The following is a 17,733-nucleotide window of genomic DNA, read 5'->3' as shown; positions in this document are numbered from 1 at the left end:
TGAGGCAAAACTTCCTCAAAGGAGAGGAATGCTTTTAGCAGAAGGAAGGGAAGTTATTGGGCACCGAACAACTTATGTCCACCCTCTACCACCACGTTCTACCAGGCACTCATTGCTACATACTATAAGTATGGCGTTAGGACCATTCCACAGAATACGATGGACACCCCCACCAAACTTCGGGTCAGATGTTGACACGGATGGCTCCATACACTGCAAGAGGGTATGTATCGAGGCATATAGTAGGTACTTAACAAACATTTGTTGAATTCATTGAAGGCACATGACCTACAAGTAAAAAAGCTAAGGGAAACAAAAGCAATTTAGTGAAACTGGGAATTATAGGAGAATGGTTGAAAAACAAAGCTTTAAATAAGAAAGTTAATACAGCGAAGTTCTTAAGATGTTATAGTATAAAATCTAAAGAACTTCAGGAAAGACACTTGGTCCAAGACAGAAGCAACTACTGTAATTCCTGGCACATAAGTGCCTGGGAAATAAACAATATGACTAGTTGGTTAAAACAAACAGGAACTGAAAAATAAAATGTTGAGCACCTAACTCTGTGCCAAAAATATGTGAAACACATACTTAGGCAAGACCCTCATCTGATTTTGAGAGGCAAAGAGTAATTGGAACAAAGCAGATGCATGCTAGGAATCATGCTAGCAGCTTGTTTAGAAGGAACTGGTGTCCAGTTGTGCATTACAGTCATGAAATGGGCCAAGATGGTACTGGGGAGGGGCAATGGAGTGCTGAGAAAGAGTCTCTGAGAAAATGTGAGGAAACAAGATTAATTACAGTGGTTTGATTTAGTCTTTTATTCCTATTTGACATGGAGCATAATGCTTGCATAGGTCTTGTGATGGTTCAAGAAACTGCAGTAAGATGGATGGAGCAGGAAGGCATTACACTTAGTGAAAGAAATCAGACCGAGAAAGACAAATACTATATAATATCACTTACATGTGGAATTTAAAAAATATAACAGACTAGTGACTATAACAAAAAAGAAGCAGATTCACAGAAGCAGAGAACAAATGAGGGATCACCAGTAAGGGTGAGGGGAGGGGGTAACACAGGGGTAGGGGGGTGGGAAGTACCAACTTTTGGATGTAAGTAAGATTGGCTCAAGGATATATTGCACAACGTGGGGAATACAACCAATATTTTGTAATAATCGTAAATGGAAAGTAACCTTTAAAAACTGTATTAAATAAATAAACTGAACTAAGGAGAGCCATCAAATTTGTAGACAGAAAACATGATCACTGCTAAGTGCTTGATCATTGCTAATTCTCCCTTCAAAAGACATAAATAAACCATTTCCAGCATGAAAACACTTAAAATTTACTTTCACTACTCTGATTCACAGATAACAAATGGCATACCATCATAAATAGATGAAGGCATGGCTCCTCCCGCTATCATACTGGTGATTTCATAATGAAAATATTGTTTGCTTCACTAAAGCCTGCTTGAAATTAGTTTTAAAAGCAGAAAACATCAGATATGCAGATGACACCACCCTTCTGGCAGGAAGCGAAGAAGCACTAAAGAGCCTCTAGATGAAACTGAAAGAGGAAAGAGAAAAAGTTGGCTTAAAACTCAACATTCAGAAAACTAAGATCATGGCATCCAGTCGCATCACTTCATGGTAAATAGGTGGAGAAATAATGGAAACAGTGACAGACTTTATTTTTTAGGCTCCCAAATCACTGCAGGTGGTAACTGCAGCCATGAAATTAAAAGACGCTTACTCCTTGGGAGAAAGCTATGACCAACCTAGACAGCATGTTAAAAAGCAGAGACATTACTTTGTCAACAAAGGTTCGTCTAGTCAAAGCTATGGTTTTTCCAGTAGTCATGTATGGATGTGAGAGTTGGACTATAAAGAAAGCTGAGAGCCGAAGCATTGATGCTTTTGAACTGTGGTGTTGGAGGAGACTCTTCAGAGTCCCTTGGACTGCAAGGAGATCCAACCTGTCCATCCTAAGGGAAATCAGTCCTGAGTATTCATTGGAAGAACTGATGCTAAAGCTGAAACTCCATTACTTTGGCCACCTAATATGAAGAACTGACTCATTTGAAAAGACCCTGATGCTGGGAAAGATTGGAGGTGGGAGGAGAAGGGGACAACAGAGGATGAGATGGTTTGATGGCATCACCGACTCAACGGACATGAGTTTGAGTAGGCTCCGAGAGTTGGTGATGGACAGGGAATCCTGGTGTGCTGCAGTCCATGGGCTCACAAAGAGTCGGACATGACTGAGTGACTGAAGTGAAAAGCAAAAAAACTCCTTAGCCAGAGAGGACTTTGCTTTTTGTACAACAAATGGTTTTTAACCACCCTCTAAAAAAGAGAAAAAGAAACCTCTCTGTAATTTAAGTATATACTGAGAAAAAAATAAAGCAGCCATAGTCTTTGTAATTTGTATATACTAATTAAAGGACAATTCCCATGAGAAAGATCTACAAATTGTATAAAATCTCAACAGTCACTTATAAGTATGGTACAAATGAAACAATCTAAAAAGAAATAATCAGTAAATGTTCACTGACAGATTAATAGGTAAGAAGCTTGCCCTAGGCTACACAATAGAGTATTCCAATAGTATAAAGATGTTCTCTTCAGGAAGTGAAGATAAATACAGGCTGATTGAAGAAGGTTATATATTAAATATTAATGACTTTTCTCTTTCTCACAAAAGCTTTACATGCGATAGTCAATATGAAAATTTTTTTGTTGAATATGTTTACCTCTGTACTACATTTTATCACCAATACCCAGGAAAGCTTTTATGACCTTGCTTCCTCTAGAGCTCATAGTTGATAGGACCAGCGGGTGAACATATGATCCAAGCTGGTTAAATCAGGTTCTTTGGAGAAATCTGAAATTGAGGGCCATACCACCAATCTGGGAAGTAGCTTGAACTGAAAGTAAACAGGTTTGTGTTTTTGGAGATGGGCCATTGGCCACATGCGTGTTCAACATAGAAGAAGTTGTCCTGTAGAAGGCAAGACCTACTGAGAGGAGAATGAAGTGAACATGCAGAAAATGATAAGGATGAGACAACTCAGAAAAAGAAAGCAAGATAAGAGTCCTTGAGGGCTGCCTGGACCATGAGAACCACATCATTCCTGGTCCCAGGCCCTTGGAAATCTCTAAGGCCCTTCAATAGCAGGGTATTCTCAGTGTCCTTCCAATATACCCACGTTGTTCTTGGGCTTATTTGAAGTGAGTTTCTATTACTTGCAATCGAAATGTCTTCACAAACAAAATGGCCATTTCAATTCCACTATTGACAATAAAAAGTATGGGATGGATAAGGGAGATGTTTTTGTAGAAAGACTATCTAGGACATCGTGAGTGAACATAGATATTAAAAGAGAGGGGAGAATTAAGCTCTGAATTATTTGTTCTTTGCCTTGATCAATCTCCTCAGTTCTGAAATGGTTCTTTTGAACAACTTTCCCAGCTTTACTTGTATTTTTTTGTGGAGAAGATTCAGCGATCTCGTCATTCTGCCACAGTTGGAAGTTCCGCCACAACTGATGTTTACAACTTTCTTATAATTTTTTTTTGTCTCTTTGTCTTCCTTTTTATTAGATTTTTAAAATTTTGCTTTCCCTTGTACTAGCTAGGATGTCACATAATCTATTCCTGTATGTCAAATGATTACCTTAAATATTTTATCACGCATACTCATCAAAGTCCAAATTAATCCATGTCTCAATGCTCCTCATGAACAAAGGGCTTTATGATGTTTTAATTTCAGTCTGAATTCTAGCTTAAAAAAAACCTCACTTGACATTATTATGACTTTATTATACAGAAACTGTTTTCTGTATTTACCATATTCTTTGTTCCTTATTACATCTCAAATTCTTTCCTCAGTCATTTTCCCTCTGCCTGAAGAATATCCTTTAATTCTGAAATGAACATATGTTAGAGGTAAAATCTCTCAGTTTCTATTTATATGACTTTCACTTTTCCAGTTTATTGAGATATAATTGACATATAATACTATATAAGGTGTACAACGATCTGATAAATGTACATACTGCAAAATGATCAGTGCTGTGATAGTTTTATGCATGTTTCTGAATATACATGTGCACACATTTCTTTTGAAAATATACTTAGGAAGTTTCAAGATGGCGGAGTAGAAGGATGTGCGCTCATCTTCTCCTGCAAGAACTCCAAAATTACAACTCGCTGCTGAACAACCATCAACAGAAGAATGTTGGATCTCACCAAAAAAAGATACACCATGTCCAAGGGCAAAGGAGAAGCCCCAGCAAGACAGCAGGAGGGGGCGAAATCACATTTAGAATCAAACTCCATACCTGCCAGAGATGCTCGAAGGGCTCAAACTAACCTTGTGCACACCAAGATCCAGAGACCCCACAGAGACTGAGCCAGAACTGTGTTTGAGTGTCTCCTGTGGAGGTACAGGTCAGCAGTGGCCTGCCGTAGGGGCAGGGGCTCTGGGTGCAGCAGACCTGAGTATGGCATAAGCCTCTTGGAGGAGGTCACCATTAACTCTACCATAGAGGCACCAGAACTTACACAGGAATGGGGAAACAGACTCTTGCAGAGCACAAACAAAACCTTGTGCACACTGGGACCCAGGAAAAAGGAGCAGTGACCCCACAAGAGACTGACCCAGACTTGCCTGGGAGTGTCCAGGAGTCTCCAGTGGAGGTGTGGGTCCATGGTGGCCTGCTGCAGGGTCATAGGCACTGAATGCCACAGTGTGAGCATGGGACCTTTTGAAGAAGGTTGCCATTATCTTCATTACCTCCACCGTAGTTTGGCCCCAGGTCAAACAACAGGGAGGGACCACAGTCCCATCCATCAACATAAAACTGGGTTAAAGCATGGCCCCGCCCATCAGAACAAGACCCAGTTTCCCCCTTGGTCAGTCTCTCCCATCAACAAGCTTCCATAAGCCTCTTAACCTTATCCATCAGAGGGCTGACAGAATGAAAACCACAATCACAGAAAACTAATCAAACTGATCACATGGACCACAGCCTTGTCTAATTCAATGAAACTATGAGCCATGCAGTGTAGGGTCACCCAAGACGGACAGGTGATGGTGGAGAGTTCTGACAAAACGTGGTCCACTGGAGAAGGGAATGGCAAACCATTTCAGTATTCTTGCCTTGAGAACCCCATAAACAGTATGAAAAGGCAAAAAGATAGGACACTGAAAGATAAACTCCCCAGGTCGGTAGGTGCCCAATATGCTCCTGGAGATCAGTGGAGAAATAACTCCAGAAACAATGAAGAGACAGAGCCAAAGCAAAATCAACACCCAGGTGTGGATATGATGGGTGATGGAAGTAAAGTCCGATGCTATAAAGAACAATGTTGCATAGGAACATGGAATGTTAGGCCCATGAATCAGTATAAATTGGAAGTGGTCAAAAAGGAGATGGCAGGAGTGAACGTTGACATTTTAGGAACCAGTGAACTAAAATGGACTGGAATGGGTAAATTTAACTCAGATGACCATTATATCTACTACTGTGGGCAAGAATCCCTTAGAAGAAATGGAGTAGCCATCATAATTAACAAAAGAGTCCGAAATGCAGTACCTTGGATGCAATCTCAAAAACAACAAAATGCTCTCTGTTCATTTCCAAGGCAAACCATTCAATATCACAGTAATCCAAGCCTATGCCCCGACCAGTAATGCTGAAGAAGGTGAAGTTGAACAGTTCTGTGAAGACCTACAAGACCTTCTAGAACTAACACCTAAAGGAGATGTCCTTTTTATTATAGGGGACTGGAATGCAAACGTAGGAAGTCAAGAGATACCTGGAGTAACAGGCAAATTAGGCCTTGGAGTACAAAATGAAGCAGGGCAAAGGCTAACAGAGTTTTTCCAAGAGAACACACTGGTCATAGCAAACACCCTCTTCCAACAACACAAGAGAAGACTCTACACGTGGACATCACCAGATGGTCAAAACCAAAATCAGATTGATTATATTCTTTGAAGCCAAAGATGAAGAAGCTCTATACAGTCAGCAAAAACAAGACCAGGAGCTGACTGTGGCTCAGATCATTAACTCCTTATTGCCAGATTCAGACTTATACTGAAGAAAGTAGGGAAAACCAGCAGACCATTCAGGAATGATCTAAATCAAATCCCTTATGATTATACAGTGGAAGTGAGAAATAGATTCAAGGGATTAGATCTGATAGAGTGCCTGAAGATCTATGGATGGAGGTTCATGACATTATACAGGAGGCAGGGATAAAGACCATCTCCAAGAAAAAGAAATGCAAAAGGCACAGGAGAAAAGGAAAGAAATACCCATTTAAATGCAGAGTTCCAAGAATAGCAAGGAGAGATAAGAAAGGCTTCCTCAGTGACCAATGCAAAGAAATAGAGGAAAACAATAGAATGGGAAAGACTAGAGATCTCTTCAAGAAAATTAGAGATACCAAGGGAACATTTCATGCAATAATGGGCTCAATAAAGTACAGAAATGGTATGGACCTAACAGAAGCAGAAGATATTAAGAAGAGGTGGCAAGAATACACAGAAGAACTATACAAAAAAAGATCTTCATGACCCAGATAACCATGATGGTATGATCACTTACCTAGAGCCAGACATCCTGATACGTGAAGTCAAGTGGGCCTTAGGAAATATCACTAGAAACAAAGCTAATGGCGGTGATGGAATTCCAGTTGGGCTATTTCAAATCCTAAAAGACGATGCTGTGAAAGCATTGCACTCAATATGCCAGCAAATTTGGAAAACTCAGCAGCGGCCACAGGACTGGAAAAGGTCAGTTTTCATTCCAATCCCAAAGAAAAGCAATGCCAAAGAATGTTCAAACTACCGCACAATTGCACTCATCTCACACACTAGCAAAGTAATGCTCAAAATTCTCCAAGCCAGGCTTCAACAGTATGTGAACCATGAACTTCCAGATATTCAAGCTGGATTTAGAAAAGGCAGAGGAACCAGAGATTAAATTGCCAACATCTGCTGGATCATCGAGAAAGCAAGAGAGTTCCAGAAAAACATCTACTTCTGCTTTATTGACTACGCTAAAGCCTTTGACTGTGTGGATCACAACAAACTGTGGAAAATTCCTAAAGAGATGGGAACACCAGACCACCTGACCTGCCTCCTGAGAAACCTGTATGTGGGTCAAGAAGCAACAGTGAGAACCAGACGTGGAACAACAGACTGGTTCCAAATTGGGAAAGGAGTACATGAAGGCTGCATATTGTCATCCTGCTTATTTAACTTACATGCAGAGTACATCATGAGAAATGCCGGACTGCATGAAGCACAAGCTGGAATCAAGATTTCTGGGAGAAATATCAATAACCTCAGATATGCAGATGACACCACCCTTCTGGCAGAAAGCGAAGAAGCTAAAGAGCCTCTTGATGAAAGTGAAAGAGGAGAGTGAAAAAGTTGGCTTAAAACTCAACATTCAGAAAACTAAGATCATGACATCCAGTCCAATCACTTCATGGCAAATAGATGGGAAACAATGGAAACAGTGACAGACTTTATTCTTTTGGGCTTCAAAATCACTGCAGATGGTGACTGCAGCCATGAAATTAAAAGATGCTTCCTCCTTGGAAGGAAAGCTATTATCAACCTAGACAGTATATTACCTTGCCAACAAAGGTCTGTCTAACCAAATGATGGCTTTTTCAGTAGTGTATGGATGTGTGAGTTGACTGTGTGGATCACAACAAACTGGAAAATTCCTAAAGAGATGGGAACACCAGACCACCTGACCTGCCTCCTGAGAAACCAGTATGTGGATGTCTACAAAGAAAGCTGAGAGCCGAAGAACCGATGCTTTTGAACTGTGGTGTTGGAGAAGACTCTTGAGAGTCCCATGGACTGCAAGGAGATCCAACCAGTCATCCTAAGGGAGATCAGTCCTGAATATTCATTGGAAGGACTGATGCTGAAGCTGAAACTCCAATACTTTGGCCACCTGATGTTAAGAATTGACTCATTTGAAAAGACTGTGATGCTGGGAATGATAGAACGCTTGAGGAGAAGGGGATGACAGAGGATGAGATGGTTGGATGGCATCACCGACTCAGTGGACAAGAGTTTGACTAAGCTCCGGGAGTTGGTGATGGACAGGGAAGCCTGGCATACTGCAGACTATGGAATCGAAAAGAGTTGGACACAACTGAGCGACTGAACTGAACTGAACTTAGTACTAAGAACTGATTCTAATCAAGTGTAAGTAAGACTTTTGTCAACCTTATTTATTTTTACAGACTTTAGCAATAAGCTGAAGATACACAGAGTAAAAAATAAACTTGAATGACTTAATTAGCAGCACACATGTGTATAAGTCCTCAAAGAATTTATATACATTTGGTGAAAACATATGGAAATCACTGTTTATAATGTAAAACAGAGTTAATCAGTGCTGGCAAAGTAGTACAGCCAATGTGCTACTATGGGTGAACTGTGGAACTAGAGACAGTTTCTTGGAAAAGATGATATTAAAATGAGGGACTGAAGAAAAGATCAGGCTATCAGAAGGTGGAGTCTTGAGTTTTTAAAACAATAACGCCTGTTTGCTTTCAATACCTATATGCATGTGAGTGGCAATGTTCAAACTCTTACTCTGGCAGAAATGCAGAGTAAAGATGAGCACTGTGTTTAAAAACACTATTATTTATGCATTAGTTATCTCAACAGGGTATGATCATGGATAATTTTAGTCTTCGTTACACATTGTTTTACCAATTTCTAAATTTACTATTCTGTTGTAATTTGGAGGGAGGAGTTTAGCTTTATTCTTTTTTAAGATCAGAGTTTCATCTGGGCACATTGAGAAAAGAACTTAATTCAAAAACAGTATCTTTGCACATACAGAAAAAAGTCAGTAATTTCCAGACTACTATTCATAAAAATTCCATAAATCCTAGAAGAGTTTGAAAATTTCATTTACAAGTTTGCTCGAATTAAAATTAAATTCGTTTAAAAATGGAATAAGTGTAGTTAACATTAATTTTTTCCTACTCTTGCATGCTGAAAGAGTCTAATGGAAATGAAAAAGATGATATCACCCCACCAGTCATGGGGAAAAAATGAGGCCATGGACAAACATACTATGTTTTGATTTATTAAACTGCAAGCGAGCTTCACTTTATCCCCTATGAGTGATGGCTTAACCAGTTGCCAAAGTCTTCTTTTTCACAAAATACCTTGGTAAATATTGTGGTTGCTCTGATTTATAGCCATTGCCTTCAGACAGTGTATCAGTAGAAAAGAATCCCATTCCCAACAAATGTTAAAACTACCATATGTGTAATCATCTCACAAACCTCATGCTAAGTGTGGGTTTCAGAGTTGGCAGGAGGAAAATTACAGAGAAAAAGCAGTTCTGGAGGCTGTGGCTGTGGTGGTTCATCCCAAAGTGGGAATGACACATCCAGAATGCCAGAGAGAAACACCTGGGTTGTCTACAGTGGTCTTTTTTAAAGATAAGAACATAGTCCCAGGGGAGGGTGTGACTCATCCAGTTCCTCCTGGCAGGCAAGAGGCCAAGATGAATTCTGGCCCTGATGCCTCTACAGTGACTTTCATCACGTCTGCTCCCCAAACATTCAGGCAATCTGGTTTTCATCTTGAAGGCATCTGACTCCTATGGTTTATGGGCATGTGGAGCCATAATGGTGACGAGAGTCAGTTTCTGCTGATGTGGGCTGCAGAATATATTCTACCCACCCTTCCATTTCTGCTGGGAGAAGGAGCACTGTACGGGTGAGCTGAAAAGTGTGTAGTCTGACTGTTGTGAAAAGAAAGAAATCAGACTAACTTGAAGTTACACTCAGTTCTTCCATTTCTCAGCAAGTCAGGCAAATTATTTAACTCTGTGAAGGTTTAGTTTCCTCATTTAGACTCTGTAATACTTCAGTGTTCTTCCTCTGAAAACTGGAGTATAACAAGGTACATTATTGGGTTGAAGGATTTATTGAGTACTGTCCCTAGCAGAGAACATCTGGCACACAGTGGAGCTAGTTAACGCTGCCAGTGTCTTTGTTTCTCTTCTATCCCCATCATGTATAGGGTACGTAGGAAAAAGTGAGGACCTGATTCTGCCAAAGGACATACAAAAAAATGTCTGTTCTTAGGTTATTTTTAAGACTCTATAAAACCAACTGCTAAAATAACATGCATTATATTTTTACCCTTGAATGCACATTCTTATGGCAAAAAAAAAAATCATTATAGTTTTTAAGAATGGAAATTAAACCATAAATACCAAATGTGATTTTCTTTGCACAAAATTTCTCCTCCAAAAAATTTAACCTAAACCTCTTGAAACACTTGTCAGAGTATTACAAGTGTTAAAATAAGTTGGTTTGGATAAGCAAAACTATATCCTGGCTTTGCAGACATGATATAAACTCACATCTCCTTTCAAGCCTAAACTTAAATAAAAGGGAGAGACGGAACCAAAATTTAAAACTCCTCTGAGCAGTAAAACCAGTAATTAGGTAAATCTTGCATTTCTGAATTTCCATGAGTTATCCACAATAAGGAATACAGGAGGAATAACAAGTTTTGGAGTAGATGGTACATCTTGTTCTTCTGTAGCGCTGATACAATGTGTGGGAGAGATCGAAACCAAGTTGAACAAATGAAAGCTGGCAATTTGAATATAAAGCTCAGGAAACAGTTAAGAGCTTAGAATAGATCTGTAGCTCATTGGCATATGTTAAAGCAATGTGATTAGTGCTCCTTTATGTTTGCTTACTGGATGAACAATATTATGAGGGTGAGCAAGGACAGATATAGAAGAGGGCTATGGAGGGTGGAGAACATGAATATTTATGATGTGGAAGTGGGTGGGATGAAGTCAGTAAAAGATGAAGAGATAGAAAGATAGATAGAAGGAAGGACAGATAGACTTCTAAGAATAGGGCAATCAATAAGACAATAAGAAAAAAGAAGGCTGATGGATGGCTTCTGTGGGCCACTGAATATTTGAGAGGGCATTTTTACACCGACCATAAATCCCACAGCTGAATCACAGTAAATTAAGGAACAAAGGGGAGGCCGAACACATGGAGGTGTTTTCTGTAGATATTATTTCAAGAAATCAAGGAGAGAATGGGAAGATGGAATAGATGGTAGTTTGAGGACATCCAGACAGGGTATAGGAAGATTTTTCTGACTGACAGAGCTGAATATATTAGTAAATAAAGAAGAACAAATTACAGTCATGCAAAATGCCATGCTGCTGATTCAAGGGCTCCATGATTCCACTGAGACACAGTCAGTGCCATCACTTAACACTTGGACTTGAATGTCACACTTTGGAGATAGCTGAGTCATTCAGGCTTAGGTCATGAATACAAAAGAATGAATAGCTAGGAGGTGTGAATATTAAGAGTCAGCTCCCAGCTATCCATTCTTTTGTGTTCATAACCTAAGCCTGAATGACTCAACTATCTCCAGAGTGTGACATTCAAGTCCAAGTGTTAAGTGATGTTAGTCTGGATTTGGAATAAACATACCAGAAGAGACAAAAGACCTGTACACTGAAAACTATAAGATGCTGATGAAAGAAACTGAAGATGACACAAACAGCTGGAAAGACATAACATGTTCTTCAACTGAAAGAATCAATACTACCAAAATGACTATACTGCCCAAGGCAATCTACAGATTCAATGCAATCCCTATCAAATCAACAAAGGCATTTCCCACAGAATTAGAACAAGAAAAAAAAAAACACTTAAAATTTGTAAGGAGACATAAAAGACCCTGAATAGGCAAAGCAATCTTAAGAAAGGAAAATGGAGCTGGAGCAATCACATTCCCTGACTTTATACTACACAGCTACAGTCATCAAAATAATACAGTACTGGCACAAAAACAGAAATATAGATCAATGGAACAGGATATAAAGCCAAGAAATAAACTCACACACTTATGGTCAATAAATCTACAACAAAGAAGGCATTCTTAGGTGGGTCAGATGGTAAAGCATCTGCCTACAATGTGGGAGACCTGGGTTCAATCCCTGGGGCAGGAAGATCACCTCAAGAAGGGAATGACAATGCACACCAGTATTCTTGCCTGGAGAACCCCATGGACAGAGGAGCCTGGTGGTCTACAGCCCATGGTATTGTAGAGTCAGACACAACTAAGTGACTAACATGACAAAGGAGGAAAAAGGCTGTGTCTTCAATAAATGGTGCTGGGAAAAATGGATAAAACTCTTAGAGGAAAACACAGGCAGAACACTCTTTGACATAAAACACAGCAATATCTTTTCTGAGCCATTTAGTAGAATTGTGGAAATAAAACCAAAATAAACAAATGGGACCTCATTAAACTCAAAAGCTTTTGCACAGCAAAGGAAACGACAAACAAAACAAAAAGACAACTGTGGAATAGGAGAAAATATTTGCAAACAATGCAACTGATAAGGGATTAGTCTCCAAAATCTACAAACAACTCATGTGGCTCAACATCCAAAAAACAAACGACCCTGTCAAAAAATGGGCAGAAGACCTAACTAGACATTTCTCTAGAGAAGACATGCAGATGGCCAAGAGATACATGAAAGGATGCTTAACATCACTAATTATTAGAGAAATGCAAATCAAAACTACAGTGAAATAACCACCTCATGCCAGTCAGAATGGCCATCATAAAAAAGTCTATAAACAATAAATGCTGGAGAGGGTATGGAGAAAAGGGAGCCCTCCTACACTTTTGGTGGGAATGTAAAATAGTACAGCTACTATGGGCAACAATCTGGAAGTTCCTTAAGAAACTAAAAATACAGCTCTCATATGATCCAGCAATCCCACTCCTGGGCATATATCCAGAGAAATCCATGGTTCCCAATATTCATTGCAGTTCTGTTTACAAGAGCCAAGACATGGAAGCAACATAAATGTTTGTTGACAGAGGAATGGATAAAGAACATGTGGTACATACATACAAGGGAATATTTGTTGTTCAGTTGCTAAGTGGTTTCCTATTCTTTGCAACCCATGGACTGCAGCATGCCAGGCTTCCCTGTCCTTCACTATCTCCCAGAGTCTGCTCAAATTCATGTCCATTGAGTTGGTGAGGCTGTTTATCTAACCATCTCATCATCTGTTGCCCTCTTCTCCTTTTGCTTTCCATCTTTCCCACAATCAGGGTCTTTTCCAAATGAGTCAGTTCTTTGCATCAGGTGGTCAAAGTATTGGAGCTTCAGGTTCAGCATTGTCCTTCCAATGAATATTCAGGACTGATTTCCTTTAGGATTGACTAGATACATCTTTTACTTTCATCAAGAGGGTCTTTAGTTCCTCTTTGCTTTCTGCTATAAGGGTGGAGTTATCTGCATATCTGAGGTTATTGATATTTCTCCCAGCAATCTTGATTCCAGCTTGTGCTTCATGCAGTCTGGCATTTCGCATAATGTACTCTGCATATAAGTTAAATAAGCAAGATGACAATATGCAGCCTTCACGTACTCCTTTCCCGATTTGGAACCAGTCTGTTGTTCCATGTCTGGTTCTCACTGTTGCTTCTTGATCCACATACAGGTTTCTTAGGAGGCAGGTCAGGTGATCTGGTGTTCCCATCTCTTTAGGAATTTTCCACAGTTTGTTGTGATCCACACAGTCAAAGGCTTTAGCGTAGTCAACAAAGCAGAAGTAGAAGTTTTTCTAGAACTCTTACTTTTTCGATGATCCAGCAGGTGTTGGCAATTTGATCTCTGGTTCCTCTGCCTTTTCTAAATCCAGCTTGAACATCTGGAAGTTTATGGTTCACGTACTGTTGAAGCCTGGCTTGGAGAATTTTGAGCATTATTTTGCTAGTGTGTGAGATGAGTTCAATTGTGCAGTAGTTTGAACATTCTTTGGCATTGCCTTTCTTTGGGATTGGAATGAAAACTGACCTTTTCTAGTCCTGTGGCCACTGCTGAGTTTTCCAAATTGGTGGGCATATTGAGTGCAGCACTTTCACAGCATCATCTTTTAGGATTTGAAATAGCTCATCTGGAATTCCATCACCTCCACTATCTTTGTAGTGATGCTTCCTAAGCGCCTAAAATATGCACACCAGAAAAAATTTATTTTCCATCTCTTACCATACAATTGAGTCCCTTTACTCATTTCACCAACCCCTCATTTCAGATTTCCTATGCAAAGAAAGCATTTCACATGTCTAATAAGGGTTTTCTGCTTCCTTAATTTTCTTACACTTTTTGGGGGGCTGCATTGCATGTCCTATTGGACCTCAAGTTTCCTGACCAAGGATTGAACCTAGGCCCCTGGCAGCAAAAGTCCCAACCACTGAACCACCAGAGAATTCTCAGTTTTCTACTTATACCCAATTTTCTACTTTTCTACTTAAATTTTTTCCCCCTTTTCTTGTTTTACTGCACTGGCCAGAACTTTCAGTGAGCCTGCTTGTCTCGTTCCCAGAAAAGGAAAAATTTCAGTATTACAACATTGAGTATTTTTTAATAATAGCTTTGCTGAGATATAATTTACATATCATTAAATTCACCCTTTTAGAGTATACAATTTAGTGGATTTTTGTATTTTCATATTTGGGAGATATCACTACTACGTATTTTTGGAACATTTGGGTCACTTTATGAAGAAACACTACTCATTAGCAGTCACTCCCCATTCTGTCACCCCACTCTAAGTCTCCTCACCCCAACAACCACTCATCTAGTTCCTGCCTAGTGGATCTGCCTACTGTGGACATTTCATATAAAAGAGGCATACAATATGTGGTCTCTTGTGATTGGCTTCTTGCACTGAACATAATGTGTTTGAGGTTCATCCATGTTGTAGCATGTATAATACCATTCCTTTTCATTGCTGAATAATATTCCATTGTAGAAACAGACTATACTTACTTTCTCCATTCATCAGCTGGATATTTGAGTTGTTCCCACATTTTGGCTGTTATGAAGAGTGTAGCTTCAAAATTGGTGTACAGTTTTCATGTGGATTTATGTTTCCACTTCTCCTGGGTATATAGCTAGGAGTGGAAGCAAGTTATTTTCTAGAGATACTCTGACAGACTAATGAGTTCTCTTATATTTCTAGTATGTAAAAGCTTTTTTCCTTCCTCTTCCTTCTTTAAACATTAAGATGGTCATGTAATGTTTGGATTTTATCCTTAAATCAACCAGGTATTTGTTGAATAAACCTAGTATAGTCATGACATATTATCCTATTTATATACTAGTAGATTTGGTTTGCTAATATTGTAGTTTTTTAAAATCTGTGTTCATTAGTGAGGCTGATTTATAATTACCCTTTTTTATAATGTCCTTGTCAGGTTATAGTATGGTTATGCTGATCTTAAAGAACTGTTTAGTATAATGTGTTGATTAATATACGCCTGTAGTAGGGACTTCCCTGGTGGTCCACTGGTTGAGATTCTGGACTTCCAATGGCCGGGGCACGTGTTCCCACATGTGATGTGGCCAAAAGATGTGTGTAGTATTCTTTGTGGGAAGATGAAGCAACATCAGTATGAGTTAGCTGAAAACGCATTTGACTATGACACTAGGAAGGGATATAGAATAGGCTTGAGGGAAGATAAGACTCCCATTTCTGAGAGGACCTTTACTTCAAATTTTCAAAATTTAGCTTTATCTGAATGTTATCTACAAAGTTGTCATAAGCAACTACAACCTTAAAAGAAAAAACTAACTCATTGGCACTTTCTACCACAGAGGTAAAAATACCAAAAAGGAGACTTGACTCAAAAATATGTTTTGGAGTTGGAACCTGCACTGGCTGTGCTTAACAGCCTGGGTGCTGAAGGACCTGCTGACTTCCTGTTTGGTGACCAACACCAAACTGCAGAGCAGCCGTCAGAGCCAAGCTTTAGAACATAGTTATGGCTGCAATAATAAAAGGGAGGAGAGCACTAATACCAGCATTTTCCATGTGTTGATACTACTGTGGTTAAAAGTTTCTGCAGAAGGACTCATGTGACAGTCCATTAACTCACAAGATTTTAGAGCAGGGACCTCAGAAACTGTATAATCTGGTTCTCTGCAACTTTGCCAGTCTAGGCTACTCCTCTATGCTGCTATTTAAATTATTTCTTTTTCTGATTTATTTATATATATTTTTAAATATTCCTTTTATCTGACCTGGTTATGAAAAACTCAAAACATTATAAGAATACAGAATTACGTACTAAAAATCCTCTCATAATTCCATCACCCAAAGATAACTAACAGTTTGTTATTTATTTCTTCCAATTTTTTCTCTAGGAAGATGCTAAATTGTATACATTAAAAGAAGGTAACATAATAGCACATGCGCTGCTTTAAAGTTTCTTTCTTCTTCTTAGTAATATTGCGGACAACTATGCATGTCTGTATAATAGTTACTTCAGTCTCTCTACTTAACTTTATAGCAGCCTACTACTGTTCCCTGTCAGTATACAACTGATTAATTACCCTCTACACTTGGGTACAATGCTTCAAAGTACTTTCCTGGAGGTACACTTGTGCTGAGAAAGACATGTTTCTATAATGGATTCCTAGGAGTGAAAGGCTGGGACAGAATATAGCTATTGCTAAGTTGTTCTCAAAAGAATGAGTTTCTGTTTGCTCTAAGCAATGTGTCCAATGTGTCCAATATTCCATGTTATCCACATTTTTTTCTCCCGAAAACAATGTACATATTTCAAATCAGGCCACATTCTTTTTTAAAGACTATTTTAAAAAATATTTTTATTTCATTATTTTTGAATGCATGGACTCTCTCTAGTTGCAGCAAGCAGGGGCTACTCTTCCTTGCAGAACATGGGTTCTAGGTGTGTGGGCTTCAGTAGTTGTGGCTCATAGGCTGCAGTAGTTGTAGCACAAGGATTTATTTGTTCCACAGCACGTGGAATCTTCCCAGGGCAGGGATTGAACCCGTGTCTCCTGCATTGAAAGGGAGATTCTTAATCACTGGACCACCAGGGAAGGCCTGGGTGTGTGTGTGTGAGTCGCTCAGCCATGTCTGACCCTTTGCGACCCTATGGACTATAGTGCCAGGAGCCAGCTCACGAGATCCCACCCATGACAGAGTCATGAGAAAGAGGACTGATTGAGCACGGCTTCTCAGGCCTCAGGGATTCTCGGCAGGCTGCCTCAGCGCTCACCTTAAAGATGGTATCTGTCTTTCTGATGTTTGCTACAATAAACCTCTTCTTATTTTCTGTGACTTAGAAAAAAGGCTTTTCCTGATTCTTTTGTAAAATAGATCAATCTGAAAACTCAATCAACAAGGCCCCTGAACGGTAGCACCCTAAATAAAATTATCTGGGATATAGAGTATGCTGATCTAAACTCCTCTTGCTAGCATATTGGTTTGTTTAATAAAGAAGCCTGTGCCTTTAGAGCTCATGTACACGACTGCTCCTTAATAATAAAACAGCATTGAGAGCCTCCGCACAGAAAGCCCCTATGGGCACAAAACCCTTCTCAGGAAAAAAGGCTTGTTAGGAAATATAAGAAATATTGCTTTATGAAACTGTTACTTAGTCTATATTTACTCACTATGTTTTTACTCTTAACGTATTTAGCCTATATAATGAAAGCATAATAGTTAAAAATTTATATAAATAAAAGTTTAGCTTTAATACAAATAATAAGACAACTGTTGATTTAACTGATGATTCTTACTTAGAGCTGACCTTCAGCTTGCTGTTCTATGACTTTATGGGA

General features: G+C 39.3%; 2 protein-coding genes across 4 annotated transcripts in view; one reads left to right on the top strand and one right to left on the bottom strand.

Moving 5' to 3' along the window:
• The window catches only part of CENPP (centromere protein P), a 229,806-nt gene that overhangs the window by 15,360 nt on the left and 196,713 nt on the right, over nt 1-17,733 (bottom strand). The gene's annotated exons all lie outside the window — the stretch shown is intronic.
• The window catches only part of ECM2 (extracellular matrix protein 2), a 50,064-nt gene continuing 40,492 nt past the window's right edge, over nt 8,162-17,733 (top strand). The window contains exon 1 of the mRNA XM_081524248.1: nt 8,162-8,249. The gene's annotated coding sequence lies outside the window, so the exon portion shown is untranslated. The remainder of the gene's footprint in view (nt 8,250-17,733) is intronic.

The sequence above is a fragment of the Giraffa tippelskirchi genome, chromosome 1, assembly GCF_054371585.1.
Source record: "Giraffa tippelskirchi isolate mGirTip1 chromosome 1, T2T-mGirTip1v1.2.pri, whole genome shotgun sequence".
NCBI classification, from domain to species: Eukaryota; Metazoa; Chordata; class Mammalia; order Artiodactyla; family Giraffidae; genus Giraffa; species Giraffa tippelskirchi.
This window is presented reverse-complemented; position numbering and strand designations above follow the sequence as displayed.